The following is a 13,353-nucleotide window of genomic DNA, read 5'->3' on the forward strand; positions in this document are numbered from 1 at the left end:
TGTCTTCTATCAGCAATTCATACTTAGACCAAGATTCCACGTGCTGATCTCTTGTATCTCATAGTATTTCTAGTCTCAGCCCCATTCAGACTGTAATATCTTTAAAGGGTGCAGATGGCCTTAAAAAACAAGAAACTAAACCATTCATTTATGTCTATTTCATGATCGTAATTATTTTGCCCAGTAGAGAGTCTTGTTCAATGCTACTTGCAGAGTAGTTTATTCAATAAATTTTGTCCACTGAATATTGTAGCACACATTACTGTGTGTTTATATTTCATACATCAAAACCAATTTGATTCCAAGGAGAACCACGTGAGTTAGAAGCATAGATTTGAACCAAATGAGAAAAGATAGATGATAGAAAGAGGATGGCCTTTGAGATGGGCATTCATTGATTCGTATTTTCACTCAGGACGCATGTTATAATGCTTAATATGTACTAGGAACAGGGATACACATTCCCTGTCCTCAGGTAGAACCAGTTTAGTGAGTGAGTGATGACATAATAGTTATAAGCCACAAATAGGAGTAATGGAGAGAGGACATGAGAAAAAGGCATGGAAACAAATAAAATTAGTGCAGTCTAGAACAGGCAAGTCCATAGAGAAAGGTATATGGTTGCCAGGGGCTGGGAGGAGGGGGCATTGGGGAACTATATTTCTAACAGAATGGGATGTATTTTAAGGCTGAGGAAATGTCCTAAAATTAGATAGTGGTGTTGTTTATACAACCTTGTGAAAATATTTTAAAAATCACTGAATTGTATACTTAAAAAGGATAAATGTTATAGTGCATGAATTATACCTGAATTTTTTAAAAAACAGAGTGCAGGTTTAGGAGAACACTGAATTTTCCAAAGTAACTGCATGTATTAGTTTCCTAGGGCTACCATTACAAACTACCACAAACTGAGTGGCTTGAAATAACAGAAAGTTACTGTCTCATAGTTCTGGAAGATAGAAATCCAAAATAAGACATTGAAAAGCCATGCTCCCTCTGTACCTTGTAGGGGAGAGCTTCACCTTACCGTCCCCTAACTTCTAGTGGAAGCCATCAGTCTTCGGCATTTCTTGGCCTGGAGATGCATCCTTCCCGTCTCTACCTCTGTTGTCATATGGTGTTCTCTCTGTGGGTCAGTTTCCAAATCTCTCTCTTCTTATTAGGACACCAGTCATTTGCATTAGAGCCCACCCTGATGACTTCATCTCAACTTGATTATATCTGCAAAGACTCGATTTTCAAATAAGGTCACATTCTGAGGTTCTAGGAAGGACATGAATTGGGGGACACTCTTCAACCCATAACACTGGGACATAGAGAAGAAGAGTATTTAGACTTTGTCATGATGGAACGATAATGCTAGTATTAGGAGTTTGCTCTTAAATTCCTAGGCAAAATGCAGTTTTGAATTTTTAGCTGGGAAATTACTGGAACTACGTGTTACGAGAATTAGTCTGGCGATAACTGGTGGAATGATTTGGATTTAAAAGAGACAAGAAGTAGGAAAATTGAAAAGGAAAGTTGTAGAGAACATTGAGGAGGAGAAATCCTCAACATATAAAAGGAGCCCATGCCCCCATCGTCCCCTTTTTAAAATCCACAATATTTTGTAATTAGTCTGTCTCCAGGGCATAAGAATGGTAGAAATGCTGGTAATAATAGGGGTTGTTGTGTGAAAAATTATAGAGTAGAAATGTATTTGCATTGCTCACCAGTAAAAATAAAGAAAAGTAGAGATATTTAGAGAATATTTTAGGAGATGAAAGTCTCAGAATTTGATGATGGATTAGATATGCTGGGGCGAGAGATACCAAGGATGGCTTCTGGCTTGTGGTTTACGTAACTCATACATAACTCATTCATTGAAATGAGGGATGTTGGAAGAGAACTGGTTTTGGATTGGGAGTGGAGGTAGAAATGATGAATTCAATATTGCACAGATTGAATTAGAGATGTTTTCGATATATATTTAGTGGTTATGTGAAGGATCTGAAGCTCACTTACAAGTTTATGTATAAGAAATAGTTGAAATTAGGATGTGGATACAATCTCTCAGAGAATATACAGTATCATGAAAGAAATGATACAGGAGCAAAATTTAAACAACTCTGAACTGGAGATCAGGTGGAGGACGATGAGCCTGCAAATGAAACAGATTGGGAGAGACAAGAAAGGAAGGAAGAAAACAGCAAAAATTACTCTACTAAAAGTAAGAGAAGAGACAATTTTACATGAAGACAGTGGTCAATAATGTCCAGTGTTATTGAGAAGCCAAGGTGAAGATTTGGCTCCCTCGAGGTAACTGATGACTCTAACCAGTTAAGTACCATTCATATGCTGATAACTCCAAATGTAAAATTCCAGTCCATCTCTTTCCTGAACCCCAGACTCATATGTCCAGTTGCATATTGTATGTCTACTTGGCATCACAAGCGTAACACAGTCAAAAGAAAGTTCCTGATTTTCTTCCCCAAATTTGCTCCCCCTGCATTCTCCCCCATCTCACTTAGTGTCAGTGCACCATCCTTGACTCTTAGTTTACTTTCCTACAACTCATCCAGTCTTCACCAAGTTCTATTAACTCTACCTTCAAAGTATTCCGACCCCTAGCCACATGTCACCACCTCCCTATGCTAAACTCCATTGTTTCTTCTTATTTTTAATAATAGCTTTATTGAAATATAATTCATGTACCATTTAGTTTATCCATTCAAAGTGCCCAACTCAGTGGTTTTTATTGTATCTGCATAGTTGTACATCCATCAGCATAGTTAATTTTGGAACATTTAGTCATCCCCCCAAAAAATTTAACAGTCATTCCCCATTCCCTCTTTCCCCTAGTCCCTGGCGGTCACTAATCTACTTTGTATCCGCATGGAGTTGTCTGTTCTGGAATTTTCATATAAATGGTATTGTACACGATGAGGTCTTTTGTGAATGGCTTCTTTCGTATAGTATAATGTTTTCAAGGTTTATCCATATTGTAGGATATATCAGTACTTCATTTTATGACTGAATAATATTCCATTGTATGGATATAGCACACTTTGTTTATCCATTCATCAGTTGATGGACATTTCAGTTATTTCCACCTTTTGGCTCTTAGGAATAATGATGCTATAAATATTCATGTTTTGTGTAAACATTTGTTTTCCTTTCTCTTGGGTGTGTACCTAGGAGTGCAATTGCTGGATCACTGGATCACAGGGCAGCTCTATGTTTTACCTTTTAAGGAGCTGCCAGATTGCTTTCCAAAGCAGTGTCCGTTATTTCTTGGTGGAATTATTTCATCAACATTGTTACTGCTGTCCTTACTTCCATCCTTGCTCCCCAAGTCCATTTTGTCTGCGCACATCCCTCCACTGGCTCCTCAGCTGAGTCAGAGTAAAGCCAAAGCACTTGCAATGATTACAAGCTCCCACGCAATCTGTCCCCATATGACCTCATTGGTTTTATCTCCTGCTGTGCCTCCTCCCCTTGTTTATTCCCTATTTATCTCTTTGCTCTTCCTTGTATATACCAGGCACACTCCCACTGCTTATCCGCTCCCTCTTCCTGGAAAAGACTTCCCACTGTATCCATAGTGCTTGCTCTTTACCTCCTCAGGTCTTTATTCAAGTGCTTCCTTCTTGATGAGGCAGCCAACACGCCATCACTCTCTTTCCTGCCTTGCATGTGTGTGTGTGTGTGTGTGTGTGTGTGTGTGTGTATTTTTATCCATCACACTTATTACCACTGAAAGTGCTATGTAGTTTGTTTCACATCTGTTTTCCCCCACCAGAGATCTAGCTCCATAGGGGCAGGGATTTTTGGATTTTGTTCAATGCTGTATCTTCAGGGCCTAGACTATTTAGTAGGATTAAAGAAACATTTGATGAATGAATAATTGGATGAATATGTGTTAAGCCTGGCAGCCTTATTGGAATAGGTAGAGTAGTGAATGGGAAGTGAGGACATGAGTCAGTGAGAAGAGATGACACTTCTAGTGTGTTTGCGAATGAGAGAGTCTGAATATACGTAAATCCTTCTGCCTTCTCTCCTGTTACTATAGATTAAGGGTCCATGCTCTTAACTAAGGCCAGCTCTCCACATGTACCTACGATCTTGTGGGAAGGAAAAAGTTTTTCTCTACCAGCTTAGGTCCAAATAGTCAGAGGCCTGAAAATTAACTGAAAATAAACAGATTAGCTAGAGAAAAAGACAAGACCTCTTTAACAGGAGCACACAGGAGTTGCTCAGTAGTGAGTAACTGAGGGAATGGATAGAGATAAAGTTTTATATACCAGCTTAACAAAGAGCAGGGCTTAGGGTTTCAGTGGGAACGTATGGAAGCTTTTATTGGGTGTTTTTTTGGGTTTTTTTTTAATTTAATTAATTTATTTTTTGGCTGCATTGGGTCTTTGTTGCTGCACACGGGCTTTCTCTAGTTGCGTCGAGCGGGGTCTCCTCTTTGTTGTGGTGCATAGGCCTCTCATTGCGGTGGCTTCTCTTGTTGCGGAGCATGGGCTCTAGGCACGCAGGCTTCAGTAGTTATGGCTCGCGGGCTCTAGAGCACAGGCTCAGTAGTTGTGGCGCATGGACTTAGTTGCTCCGCGGCATGTGGGATCTTCCCAGACCAGGGCTCAAACCCATGTCCCCTGCATTGGCAGGCGGACTCTCAACGACTGCACCACCAGGGAAGCCCTTATTGAGTGTTTAGATGCTAATGGAAATGGGCGGACTATTTCCTTCCCGGGTAGAAATTTCCTCCTGGTGGGGAGTACGGAGTATGGCAGCTGAATTCATATTTCCCAGGGCTGAAGGTCTGTCTTCTTTCAAACAGGAAACTCCCTCGGGGGCGGGGTGGGGTAGATGGGGGGAGTCAGTGGCAGCTGTATTTTCGGGAGGTTTTTCTTTTTGACATAATGTCTTTCTGTGGCTACTGTCTGTTCAGATGTTTTCTGTTTAAAATAATCTTCAGACCACTTTGGTGGGCTGCTAATTCCTTCAGTCCTATCCCCTGTAGCCTGCACAGACAGGCTTGATGTACCCTTGATGCACCCTCTTGGGACAACCATGCACAGAGAAGGCCGTGTGACAGTCTCATGTGGAGCTGAGTGAGGTGCACGGCCCTGGTTAAGGGCATCACCCCTGCAAAGGTCTCTACTCAATCCTGCATCATCAGTTTTCCCTTCTTGGCTGCATCATCCTGTTACATACAAACATGCTGTTATTCTCCACAGTTTTAAATAAAGTAAAATCAACCCTTGATTTTAATAGGAAAATTTAAATATGGACCAGGTATTGGATGCTACCTAGAAATTACTGTGAATATAGTCACAGGAGACCCCTACCCTCAGGCAACAACAGGAGACTATAAAAAATCCAATAAACAGAGAAGGCTCTCTGTTCATCCTAATTTACAAAACGTCCTGTCTTCTCGCACAAGCTTGGACTCAAGTCTGCTCAGATAAGAAGAGAAAAAATAAGAGTTCAGACCAGTCAGGGGTCTGGAGAAAGTGAAGCAACACCCAGGGCCACTGTCCTAGGACGCCAGCAAGGCGCCTCCATGTGCTTAGAGGAAAAACTTAGTGAATTGTGATGCCCAGAAACTTGGGCCCTTGTCTTTGTGTAAAACATTTAAAATTAGGATATGTATTATTTTGTCTCAATAAAAAGTTGATTTAATCTTAAGTGACTTAATTTTGAGTACATAGTCTTATGAAGTAAAACAAAAAAACTTCAGGCAGTAGTCCTAGTTTTAATCTAGTAAATTGTGAAATAGAAATTATGAAAGACTTGGAGAACTAAGTTAAATATTCAATACTCAGCATTGACTATATAACCTACCAGAAGTAAATAGCTTTTGGAATAAACGAGCAAACATAAATACAATCAACTAAGTTGTTAAATTCACCAAACACCATATTGATGTTCTAAAAGCCCATCCCCAGGCCATGTTTAGATTAAGAACAAAAATGGAAACACCAGCACTTACTTCTGTAACTTACTTAATATTGACGGTCTTAAGCACCCGCATAAACACAGCCATGAAATTGTCAATCCTGTGCTATTTGTTGCCTTTCCTGGTACAAAGCTAATACATCCTCTATTAATTTCCTAGTTAATTCAAGACTAGCTAACATGTTTCTATAGATAGATATCACCCAGGAGGGGGGAAAAGAGATGGTGAAAGAAAAAACTGTTTTGTGGTCATTGCTATCATATTACTGTTCTCAATGATGGATTAAATTATCAAAGGACCAAAATATCAGTGAATTACTAATTCCCGGAAAAATGACCTTCTGAGGATACTGTGGTGGAAGGTAAAAGAGAAAATGTCAACTTGGGACTCACAGACAGAAAGGGGCTTCTCTAGTTTACTAATGGGCCTTAGGCTAACTTTCCTAAGCTGCCAGATTTACTAAAAAAAAAATCTGCTGGGTGCCAGTCCCAGGCATAGGCATGGTCCCTCCATATTGGACACCATAGCCAATGGGTGAGACAGATACTGTTGTATAAGAAAGAATTCGGCTGAACTTTGCCCCACTTCCTAGGAGGGAGCCTCTAAATCCTTGGAATTTCCAAAATGAAAGGAGTGTCTTTGTTATTCATTGTGGGTCCCTTGGACCACACTGGAATTTATGCCAATGAGGTGACTCCTGGTGAGCCCCTAGATAATTTCAGGATGGCGCTTCCATGCTGGAGAGACCATACTGCATGATTAGAGGGTTAAGGTTTTGAGCCATGCATTTATAAGTCCAAGATCTGAGAAGGGGACGGGGGCTCAAGATTGAGTTAAATCACATGGCCAATGATTCAATCAATCAAACCTATGTCATGAAACCCCAGTAAAAACTCTGTATATCTGAAGCTCTGGTGAGCTTCCAGGTTAGTGATACTGATCAACGTGCCAGGAGGGTCCTACATCCTGAGGACAGGGAACATTTTTGTTTGGGATCCTCTCAGACCTCACCCTGTGTGTCTCTTCATTTGGCTGGTTCTAATTTGTGTGCTCTGTGATAAAATTATAATCCTAAGTATAATGCTTTCCTGAATTCTCTGAGTCATTCTAGCCAATTACAGAACCTGGGGAGGTAGTGGGAAGCTCCAGATTCGTAGCCGGTTGGTCAGAAGTGTGAGTGGCCTGAGAACTCTAGAGCTTGCATCTGGTGTCTGAAGTGAGGGGTATGTTGTAGAGCACTGTGCTCTCGGCCTGTGAAATCTGACCCAACTCCACATCATTAGTGTCAGGACAGCATGGCAGATATATGCACAGAAAACTTGAGCACCACGAGGAAATGCTAAGAGAGGGGTGTGCACTGAGAAAGTGCAGGAGGCACACAGGGAGAAGCACGTGACCCAGCCCTTTCTCTAAGGACAAGGAAAGCTTCTAGCAACTGTCTCTTGAGACGACTCCAAGAATGTTTATTCTGTAAAAATTGAAAGTAAAAAGAAGAAAATAAAATCACCCAACCAAAGATAATCAAATCCATGTTTATAGTTTTGGCATATCTTCTACACATCTTTTTATGGATTTTTACATACTTGGGGTAATGCTATATTTTCATTTAACACGTCCATCATAAGCGTTATCTTTTGACATTAAAGCTTCATCACCCATTTTCATTTTAATGGTTGCACGACACACTATCCTACAGATACGATGTAGTTTATCTAACACTTTTCCTAAATTTGAGCCCTTGGGTTGCTTCTGGCTTTTGATATAACAAATAATGCTAAGATGAATATCTTTATGTGTAAATCTTTGTCCACATTTCTGATTATTTCCTTAAGATAAACTTTTTTCTTTTTTTTAAGTCTGACCTTATTTATTTCTTACTCTTAGAAAACCTTGTTTTTGACTGGACTTAGAGGTAGAAGCTGTCGGACAGGACAGCCTCCATCTCTTGGCAGTCTGTTCCTGGAGTTTTTCTTTGGTGTCCTTCATCCTCTGGGCCAATGGTTAGCATATTCTGTGGCCTCTTCCTAATTTTTCTTAGTACCCTGTTTCTTCAGAGCAACAAGCCGACTTTGGTGTTGCAGGACACAGGGAATAACGTAACACTGCGTCTTGGGCACCGAGGTTTCTTACCTTCTCTGGTCAGGAGCTTTGCACAGCATAGTGGCAGACACCATCTTCTTTAGAGAGATTGGAAAGTTTGTGGGTTCAGCTAGCTCTTTTGGGCCCCAGGTGATGATGCACAGTAGTATCAGTGAGTGCAAGAATATCTTTTTCCAATGGTTATTATTGGTTAAAATAGTAACCGAGTTGAGAACACTCAGATTGGCATCCACGGTCCATCCCCTGAACGGATTTGTGCTTGCTTTCTCTAGTCCTCCTAGTCTACCGTGCTTTGTGGGGAAACCTGGTTTGTCATCCCCACCACTGATTCCAGCCACATAGCCCTTCCCTTCTTCACCCAGAGCATCTGCAGCAGCTTCTGTGGCTAAACGCTTCTCATAGGAGGCTCAGAGTTTGCCTTTGTTGTCCACTTCAGTGAGTTTCTGGCAGCCCGTGGTTGGGAAAGAGATGTTCAGCTTTGTCTTGAAGCAGTTGCTTGCCTCTGAGACACAGCAGAGATGAAAAACTCTTGAAGTAGAATTACTGAGTAAAAGGATTTGTTTTTACAACTCCTAAAACCTGATGCCAAATTGATTTACAGAAATATGAATTGACACTCCTGCCAGGCATGTGCAAATGTCTAACTTAAAGCTCATTTGCCAAAACTAAATCATTTACTAAAAAAATGGGAAATTCGATAGGCTGCCAAAACTTTTTTATTGCTTTAATAAAACTTTATTGCATTCATTTGACTACTTGGGAGGCCAGCTGAATATTTGTTCACATCTATTAGTTAATTATACTTATTTGGGTTTGAGAGCTTTGTTCTAAGTATTCACTTATGTCTTAAGTGTTTAACAATATGTTAAATTCATATACAGTACATACGCTATGGACTCTACTAAAGACTGATGTTCTGATAGGGCGTTAGCCTTTTATGAAATTATGCTATTAACATGTCATGGGTTTTTTCCTGTTATGTTTTATATATTTGCATGTTGAGGATTATGTTTTTGTGAAGTAAAAAAAAATTGTTTTGGTATATTCTTTTGTGACTGTGTGTTGCTCAGACGGCCCTCCTAGAAAGGACTCCCTGCCACGTGACCAGGCGTGTGCTTCGCTTCAGCCGCTAGCTCTTAGCCTTTTAGGTTTTGCCTCCGCTTTTGAGCTGAGGGCCCACTATTTTCAGGATCATCTTCAGCCAGTAAAGAGGCACTGAAGCTTGGCCATTTCTGCCCAGTGCATGATCCCTCTAATGGGTATTTCTGGCCTGGAGCAGGAGCCTGAGGGCAGTTCCTCCTCAGGAAAAGAAGCCCATTCCAGCCCTAAGGAGCTGCTCTGCACAAGTGTTTGAAGCACTGTGTCTAAATGCCGCAAGGGGTAGACTGGGGCAGAGACCTAGACGCTCAGCTCAGATCTTCAAAAATGGACTTGTTGCCCAGTTAAATGGTACAGCTGGTGGACCACCTCCAGCTATAAGTTCCTTCTTGATCTTCCTCAGCTTTCATGCCACGATTGCTCTTGTTCTCAAGGCAGCCCTAACCATATATAGAACAAGAAACTTGTTCAAGGGCCTAGCTGGTCTACCCAGACTGGGACTGATCTGATGGGAAATCTTGGCTCCGGAGCTCCCCTTGGGGCTAACCGACTTCTTTCAGATCCACATTCCCTGCCCGATCCTGCTTCCTCCTCTCTACCTTTCACACTGTTGCCTACCAGTAAGGCTTTCACCTTCTAACCCATTTCAGTGTCTGCTCCCTAGAAAACCCAGCCTGTGACAGGAGCTACCATGCTTTTAAGCTTAGCTGTTCTTCCCATCCTGATACTAGAGAAACATTCACATAGACTTGGTTCTATTTTTAAGAAGGACTTGACTTCTTATATTTCAATTTTGTATTCATCTGCAGATTATTTTGGTGTGGTGTTAAGTGAGGATCTAACCTGATTTTTCTTCCTGTGGTAGGTGGCACTGAATATCTCTGCCTCTTGTCTTTTATGCCTTTGTGTCACCCCCTCCCCTTGAGTGTGGGCTGGACTCAGTAGCTCAATATTAGATTATAAATAACTGCAGGTCCTGTCTTGAGCTCTCTCTCGCCCTTTCTCTTGGCTCACTTATTACACTGACGGGGAGGAAGCAGCCTATTGCAAGCAGCCCTATGGGAGAACCACGCGAGGTGGTGAGGAGCTCAGGCCCTCAAACCAATAGAACAAGAGGAGCTCAGACTGTCTAGCCAACAGCCTGTGACGAGGTGAAGCCTGCCAGCCACCAAGTGACTGAGCTTGGAAGCAGGTCCTTCAGGCCCAGCTGAGTCTGGATCATAACTGCAGCTCCAACTGACAGCTCAACTGAAACCTCATGAGGGATCTTGATTGAGTGAAATGTACCCAGTTAAGTTGCTCCCCAGATTCCTTATTCAAAGAAATTATGATATATGTTTGTAGATTTCAGCTATTACATTTAAGTGTAATTGGTTATACAGCAATAGGTAACTGATATATTCCTAAAGGAACAGCCAGCACTTGCAGCTTTATTTGTTTGTTTGCTTATTTGCTTAACAAGCTAGAAGTTTACTTCTTGTACAGTTAACAGGCCAAGCCTAGGAAGGTGATTCTGCTATTCTTGACCAGCGGCTCCCATTTAAACAGCTGCGTCTCAGGCATTTGTTTAAATCTGACCTTCTCTAAATTAGAAGGACAGGAGAGAAGGACCAGAAGCCCAATCCTTTGAGCAGCAAGACTTGGAAGTGGTATTTTTCAATTTCACTTATATCCCATTAGCTAAAATCTGATCACATGGTTGTACCCAGTTGCATAGGGAGGTTTGAAAATGCAACATCATTTATTGATCATGCCTTTCCCCTACTGAACTATTTTTCCTCTCAACCAAATGTTGTATTCTGTCCATTGATCCTTAGCTGTTGCCAGAATATTCCACTCATTTCTGATTTTTTATACATTTTATACAGTTTTTCATTATTACTTTCCTTTCTGAACAAACTAGAAGCTACTTTTTTATTGTCTGCAATTACAAGCAAATGCTTAAATCAGTATGTCCAATTTTTTAAAACTATTGGTATTTTTAAAGTTTTATCAAAGTCAAATACTCATATAAAAAGTACACAAATTACAAATGTAATTTCAACGAATTTTTACAAAATGGACACAATATGTAACCAGCAGCCAAAAAATCAAGAAATGAAACATCACCAGAGCTAAAGATTCCCTTCCAAAACTTCTGGGAATCTTACATTACTTTTATCTGTTTCAGAACTTTATATAAAGGGAATCATAAAGTACATACTCTTTAGTGTCTGCCTTATTTTGCTCAGTATTATATTACTGAGATTCATCGCCATCATTGTCTATAGTTAGAACTCATTCATTCTCATTGCTATATATTATTCCATTAAATGAACATACTATTTGTTTGTTTACTTATTTATGGACATTTGAATTGTTTATAGTTTGATGGCTATTACAAATAGTGCTCTTTTGATCATTATTGTACCCAAAATTTGCCCATCAAAATTCTGTTTTGAATTATAATAAACCCACACATTTAGGGGAAATTGACATTTTTCCAAATCCAGTCTTACAGTTCATAATCAAATAAACGTGTATCTCTATTAAATCTTTTTAACTTTTATACCTCTCAAAACAGTATTGTGATATTATCCATTCGCATCTTTCACATTCTTTGTTAAAGCTACTCTTTGGTATATATAGTCTCTGCTGATGTTGAGTTTCATAATACTTAAAAGTGATTATTACTAGTACATAGCAATGTTATCTTACATATATTTTCTTTTATTCCAGACAGTTTTAGAATACTGATTCTAAACTCTAAAGCAGCAGTCCCCAGCCTTTGTGGCACCAGGGACTGATTTCGTGGAAGACAATTTTTCCCATGGACGGGGTGGGGAGGGGATGGTTTTGGGATGATCCATGCTCATTACACTTATTGTGCACTTTATTTCTATTAGTATTACATTGTAATATGTAATGAAATAATTATACAACTCACCATAATGCAGAATCAGTGTGAGCTTGTTTTCACTTGCCACACACTGATAAGGTTTTGATATGAGTGTGCAAGCAATTGATTTATTATGGTCTCTGTGCAGTCAAACCTCTCTGCTAATGGTAATCTGTATTTTCAGCCGCTCCCCAGCACTAGCGTCACTGCCTCAGCTCCATCTCAGATCATCAGGCATTAGATTCTCTTAAGGAGCACACAACCTAGATCCCTTGCGTGTGCAGTTCACAGTAGGGTTCGCGCTCCTATGAGACTCTAATGCCACTACTGATCTGACAGGAGGAGGAGCTGAGGCGGTAATGCGAACAATGGGGAGCGACTGTAAATACAGATGAAGCTTCACGCGCTCACCCGCCACTCACCTCCTGCTGTGTCCTGGTTCCTAACAGGCCATGGACCTGTACTGGTCTGCGGCCTGGGGGTTGGGGAACCCTGCTCTAAAGGGAATGCTTCTAATGTTTAATGAAACATTATTCATATGATTATTTATCATTGAATAAAAACTATTCATATAATATGTTTAGTGCTACCTTTTATTTGGTTGCAAGATCTCCATTCTCTTCATAATTCTTTCTCTAACATGGGTATATTACTGTGAATCATGTGAGCCTGTTATGTATTTATTAGTCTACTTTTCTACTTTCCTTTCTTCCAGTATTCTCCTGGTTTTCTTCCTACCTCACTTCTTTCCACCTCACTTCTTTCCATTTTCTTTTCAGGTTTCTCTTCATTATCTAACCTTTTATTGCAGGAGTGTTCCAGGGCTCAGTCTTAGGACTTTGCTTTTCAGTCTCATTCCCTTAGTGAGTTCATCCAGTCATATGACCTTAAATACTATATATATGCTGGTGACCAAAAATGCAAATGTATACTATAGATCTCACCCCAGAACTCCAGCTTCTTATTTCTGCTTGTCTATTTGTTATCATCACTTCAAAGTCTAAAAGGCATCTCACACTGAACGTGTCCATAACCACATCTTCCTCCCAAAACCCACTCTACCTCAGTCTCTCTTATCTCCGTTAAGGGCCACCCCTTCCTTATAGTAGCTCAGGCAAAGTCTTTCTCTTACATTCTATAAAATCCAATTTGTCAGAAAATCATGTACGCTTCAATGTACACCCAGAATCTGACCACTTTACCCCTTCCCCTGCCATTAGCCCATTCTGAGTTTTCTCTTTTTATTTGGATCACCGTAGACATTCCAAAACAATTTCCTGCTTCCATTCTTGTCTGCGTACATCCTTTCCTCAATAGAGCAAAAACTTAG

General features: G+C 40.4%; 2 pseudogenes; one reads left to right on the forward strand and one right to left on the reverse strand.

Annotated features, from left to right (window-relative positions):
- Positions 1 to 13,353, forward strand: part of LOC132423328 (putative elongation factor 1-alpha-like 3) — a 193,700-nt pseudogene that overhangs the window by 75,043 nt on the left and 105,304 nt on the right.
- The window catches only part of LOC132422414 (small ribosomal subunit protein eS6-like), a 106,050-nt pseudogene continuing 100,507 nt past the window's right edge, over positions 7,811 to 13,353 (reverse strand).

The sequence above is a fragment of the Delphinus delphis genome, chromosome 3 (genome assembly GCF_949987515.2).
Source record: "Delphinus delphis chromosome 3, mDelDel1.2, whole genome shotgun sequence".
NCBI classification, from domain to species: domain Eukaryota; kingdom Metazoa; phylum Chordata; class Mammalia; order Artiodactyla; family Delphinidae; genus Delphinus; species Delphinus delphis.